At 39.1% G+C, this 6,000-nt stretch overlaps 1 protein-coding gene across 1 annotated transcript in view; it reads left to right on the top strand.

The window, feature by feature from the left end:
- CHD6 (chromodomain helicase DNA binding protein 6) overlaps positions 1-6,000 on the top strand; it is a 194,048-nt gene that overhangs the window by 999 nt on the left and 187,049 nt on the right. The gene's annotated exons all lie outside the window — the stretch shown is intronic.

Raw genomic sequence — 6,000 nt, 5'->3', positions numbered from 1 at the left:
CTGTTGAGAAGTGACGGGAGTCCCTGGCTTCCAGATTTCCAGTGACATGCTTGTCAGACGTGCAGAGAGGGTTGACAATGACTGGGCTTTAAAAAAAAAAAAAAGACATTATTATTAGGAAATCCCCTCACCAGTGAGATAATTGAAATGAGAGTTTGTTTGCAGCTTCAGTTTTATTTGATCCAATTAAAAATACATAAGCAGGCACTTATATTTGTGTACATAAAGTATTGCTAGTTCCAGTTATGACTGATGTGCCCGTGATTTCAGGAGTACGAGATCTAATAAGGCAGGATAATTCAATTTTGAGCTTATGAACCCGTGTTCTCCACATTAGGGTTTATGGACCATTAGTAATCTGGCCAAGATTTCTAGTGAATCCTTGGCATCTGTGGGCACCTCTCCACTCCTCCCCCCCCCCTTCATTTTACTCCTTTCTTAATCCCGTCTATTCCCAGGCTTCCAGTCAGCTGCTCATTTCTGGTGTAACGGGGGGCGGGAAGAAACATTTGAAGCACTTCGAGTTTTTAGATGTTAAGAATATTCCCAAGATTTGATTATTAATTCCCATATGGCATATACCAGTATGCTTCCAGCAGGCTCCAAATTTTGACATACTTTGTGGGGACTGTTTGTGGCCCTTGGGGAAATCCTGCCAGAGACCCCCCCCCCCCTGCGGGGTTCTGGGGGCTGATAGTGAACTGGTCTTTAATTGTTAATGGGCATAGTACAACAGTAAGCCAAATTGGAAATGGAGGGACAGCGCAAGAGAGGAAGATCTTAGATGAGATAGATTGACTCAGTGACTGGGGTAATGAGAGTAGGTGTGTCAGAGACAATGCATTTGACTCGAGAGAGCAGGGCTCAGAGCTGTTGTACATAAGGTTGCTGTCAGTTGCAGACTACTTGATGGTATGTAACAACAACATCAGCAAGCCAGCCTAGGGAGATAGTTTTTTATGAACTTTGTGGCCAGCTGACAATAGAAGGAAGGTTTGAGATTCATGTATAATAAAAAGATTAGGTAACATATGTCAAGCCTTGCTTCTGCCATAGCAGAGCAGGTGATTTCATAGGTAACCAAAGGCCTGGGAGAGGGTTGGGGTATATATTTGGTTTGGAGATCTTTCAGTCCCCCAGCAGGTTTCATAGATGAATTGTGACACAACTGGTATTTAAACTTTATTTTAAATGGACTTAATATTAAAAACGATCTTGGCAAATTGCTCTGGTGGTGTGGTCCATGGATGGTTGTGTCGCCAGCTTTAAGGTGCGAGTCTCTGGTGGTTCAGATCCATCAAGCAGCTCCCGTGGAGAAAGATGAGCAGTCTTCTTCAGGTACGATTTATAGCTTCGGAAACTGGATGGAGGGTCATTATGACTTGGAAACAGACTGAACCACAGTGAGTTTGTGGCTTAGAACCTCCCTTATGGTAACCAGACTGAGACCCTATTCTTGATGTAATCTGGCTAATGAGCACACTAACTCTTCATCTTTTGTGATAATAGAGTTGTGTGGTATCACAGTCTCCAGGAGCCTTTTATACACTCTCATTCCTTTGCTTCTCACATTGAGCTCTTTAGTTATAGCACTGCTATATACTTTCCCCACAACTTCTGGGTATTTTCTATCTCTAATTATTGTTATGACTTATTAGTAGTACAGTTGGAACTGCTCAGACCTCAGCAACACAATATTTCAGGCAAACCACACAAGACTGTTGAAAGATATGAAGTGAGAGAGAGAGAGAGAGAGAGAGAGGTACAACTAACATGGCTACATTTCTGGGAGGTACTTTAGCTGAGTTTGGTGGTTGGTTTTTTTTATTTTTGATTTTAAACCTTTTGATTTACTTGTAATTTCAAATACCAAAGAAATCTGAAGCAGAATAGTATCTCTTTAGAAACCAAATCTTACTTGATAGACTTACTATAAGACTGTAGATAATGTTAGATCCAGCAGTTAGATAATGTTAGTTGGGCTGCTATGCCTAGGAGATCTCTTCTTTAAGTTTCCAAGACATTTCTTGCAAGTATGGCCTTGACCTTGGCAGAGTTTGCAGTTGTATGGTTTGGTGTAAAACTGGGAGGAAACAAATAATTCCACAACCTCAGTCTTGACTACTGGTGTAGGTACCCATGTTGTAGACTTTCTCAGAGAAATTGCAGTAATGACCAAATGGGCTATATATTTCTAAACTCCTTTGAGCAGATTTTAGGATTTAAAGACTTTTCTCACGAACTGGGGGGCGGGGGGGAGAGTAGAGAAAATAGTGCAACAATGAATGAATGGAAACCCAAAATCTTTGTGTTCATTAAAATTAATAAAATTTAAAGACTTTTCTCCTTGCAAAATTATCCTTGATATAGGAGTAATGACAATGTCCAAATCAATTTAGGTGATTCCTCTCATACCCTTCTTTTTATCTTCTCCCCCTGTAAAGCAAGATTTCAATAATTTTATTTTAATACGTATTTAGTGGTTCTCTTTATACTTCTGTTCCTCATTTTTTTTAGAAAAATTAATGCAGAGGAAAAGCTACCGTGACTTCTTTAGACCTGCCTGCATTCTACTGTACCACATTATGTTGAAAACTCTTTGAAATATGTAAAATAATATAACTAGTGCTTACATATCTCTCTTCCCTGCAGAACCTTTTTGTTTGCTATGGAATGTGACATACTTGTGAGGGAAGCAAAAAGGACTCTCATTGATTGAATACCTGGAGTGTGTCAAGCACCCGGCCTGGCACTGAGGCTGCAGAGTTGAAAAAAATGTTCCTGTTTTCTTAGCCATCTCAGTGAAGTAGGCCTGAAGCACAGAGAAATGAAGTAGCTCATTCAAGGCCATAAAACCTACCAGTAATGGTAGAGTCAGAGTTTGAATGCTGATCACTTGTAAATCCAAAGGACCTAAGTCTTTTTCACCATACAACATTCTCTCTTTCAAGATTTCTTTCAAAGCTAGCTTGTGCTGCCTTGAATTTATGGTATTAGGTTAACAAGCACAACTTTCCTAACTTCTGCACAGACTTTCATATTCTTTACATCAATGATTTGTCAGTGTAGAGCAGTTTGGGAATAATAGTGAACCCACTGCCATCAGGTTAATTGTGAATCACAGTGATCCTGTAAGATACAGAACTGCCCATACATAGGACTTTTAAGGCTGTAATGTTTGCAGAAGTTGACTGGCATATCTTTCTCCTGCAGAGTGGCTGGTGGTTTGAACCACTGGCCTTGTGGTTAGTAATCAGGTGATTAACTCATGTGCTGTCAAGGCCCCTGGAATACAGTCAGGGTACTCCTCAGTTGTCCTGTAGGGGTTTGGTACATTATGTGTTCTTGTCCATTAAGTTGTTCTGATAGTGTACCCTGGTGCAGTATTAACCTTGTAACTATGAAGTGAAAAGGGAGAATGTAGCCACTTGTTCCTTATCAAAATTTCCTTTTCTTCAGTTCATGTTGTAGAGGCATTGATAGCCTTATGAGAGATTCTGTTACTTCCATGAATGTCTTGGAGGTAGTAAAATGAAGTTATTTTTAAATACACATTCCTGGTTTTGAACTAATTATTTGTATAAAATTCAGAGAAGCATTTAGTTGCCAACATTACTACCTGTATTTGGTTTTTATTATTTGTAAGAAGCTCTGGCGATGTAATGTCTTTCTTGTTTAGCTAATGTCTGAAAAGTGAGTGGTTTGAATCCACTAGCCACTTAGAAGAAAAGATGGGCAATCTCTTTCATAAGTATTTACAGTCCCAGATACCTGATGGAAGATTTCTATGAATCAAAATCAACTTACTAGGAGTGAGATTTTGTTTTCACTTTCTTAGTATTATTTGCATCTACTTAAACGTCTCTTTTTGTCATCTGCCATCATCATCACTTTATTCTGTGACTTAAAATTTATACTAGTATGTATAAATGAAATATATATTTTAAAATTTATGGATATTCGTTGTTGTTATGTACTGCTGAATCGCCTGTGACCCATAGTGACCCTGTAAAATAGCTCCAAAGCCTGCTCTGTCCTGAGCCAGTCTCTCTGACTCTGGCACACCTACTCCCATTGCACTGGATACTATGAAGTCTTAAAAAGTTTACCAAGGAAGAAGCAGAATTTTCAGACTTCTATAGTGCTTTTATCTGCTAGTATTTCAGAAGAACTTGATGCTAAGAATGTGTTTAAAAACTTCAGAGAAGTGAAATTTCTGGGAAGTGAGATTTTAGGGTAACTTCAGGACAAGACTCTACACATAAATAGAAAATGATAGATACATATTTGAATTTTCTAAATAAACAAAGGGGAATTTCTATTTTTCTACTCTTAAAAGTTTTTCTTGTATTGGACACGTTTGCTAATCTTCCTTAATGAATCAATTTATTATTTTTTTTTGTTGTTGTTATGCCCCGTCGAGTCCCTTGCGACTTTATGTGTAAAAACCCTGAAAACTACTCTATCCTCTGCCAGCTTTATTGTATGCGACACACCTACCCTCATTATCCCAGTCACTGTATCAATCCATTTCATCGATGGTCTTACTCTTTTTTCTTCATCCTCCACTCTTCCAAGCTTGATGTCTCTTTCCAAGGACCTGTCCCTCCTTGAAACATCCCCAAAGTATGTCAGACAAAGCCTCAGAATCCTTGCCTCCAAAGAGCAGGCTGGCTTCACTATCTCTAGGATGAACCTGTTCTCCTGGAAGTCCATGATATATTAAAAACTCTTCTCTAACACCACAGCTCAAAGGCATCAATTCTCTATCACTCCTAGTCATTTTGTTAGTAGTTAAATTTTAAATAATTGTGAGATTTTTCTTGTACACTACATGACAAACGTAGTTAGCTTTTGGAATATCTCTCTCTTTTTTTATTTTTAAGTCTTAGACTGTATTTATGTAATAGGTCATGCTTAAAGAGAGTCTAACTGCGACAGCAACATGAAGTCTGTTTAGGTTAAGACTTCTTGGCATGAACCTTTGTGTGTTTGCTGTTAACCATTTCAGCATTTTGGATCCACCAGTAGTTCCTGGGGAAAAAGATGCAAAGTCTCCTCCCATAAAGACTGACAGCCTCAGAAACCTGCTGGAGGGTCTCTGAGCATCTGAACCCACTTGATGGCAGTGGGTGTTAGTAATCAATGGCTGGTGTGTGAATTTCCCAAAATAGTATTTAACGTTTTGACTGTACATGTATTTTTATGGGAGAAGAGAATCTATTGCTTTTTATGGTTCTGAAAGAGCTTTGAGTGTCCTCCCCTTAAAATATCATGTGGGAACCATTAGATACTATCAGACTCTGTGCTAGAAGTTTACCAATTTCATTTTTCTTGGATCCACAATCAACACTCATGGCAACAGCAGTCAAGAAATGTCCCACTTCATGGGCAGGGCAGGTACCAAGATCACAAAGGTGGTTTTTCCCAGCACAAAGTTTATCCATTACACTTGGGGTGCACTGTCCCCTGTGATTTCACCAAATGAAACTCAACTTTATAATTGTGGTAGTGTGTTTGTGCATTCTCATACAAAAAAAAAACAAAACAAAACACAAACACCACAAACAAAAAACAACACACACACACACAAAATCAAAAGATGTGTTGCTTTGGGAAGATTGGCTCTCAAGAACTTCTCCATAATGCTTATGAGTAAGGATGTCAGTTTAAAGACTAAGGTGCTTCTTATCCAAGCCATAGTATTTTATGTTGGTTCCTATGCATCTGAAAGTTGGGCAGTGAATAAGTATGACTGAAGAAGAATCGATACCTTTGAATTGTGGTGTTGGGGAAGAGCACTGAATATCCCCTGGACTTCCAAAACAACAAGCAAGTCTGTCTTAAAGGAGGTACACACAGGGTGTTTCTTTAGAGGCAAGGATCGTGAAACTTGGTCTCACGTGCTTTGTCCCTGTTGTCAGAAGGAGACATGCCTTGGAAAAAGACATCAGGCTGGAAAAGGATCAGAGAGAGAGATGACCGCCCTCAACAAAATAG

Source organism: Elephantulus edwardii, unplaced genomic scaffold (genome assembly GCF_000299155.1).
Source record: "Elephantulus edwardii isolate Elephantulus edwardi_28Jun2011 unplaced genomic scaffold, EleEdw1.0 scaffold00015, whole genome shotgun sequence".
NCBI lineage: Eukaryota > Metazoa > Chordata > Mammalia > Macroscelidea > Macroscelididae > Elephantulus > Elephantulus edwardii.
This window is presented reverse-complemented; position numbering and strand designations above follow the sequence as displayed.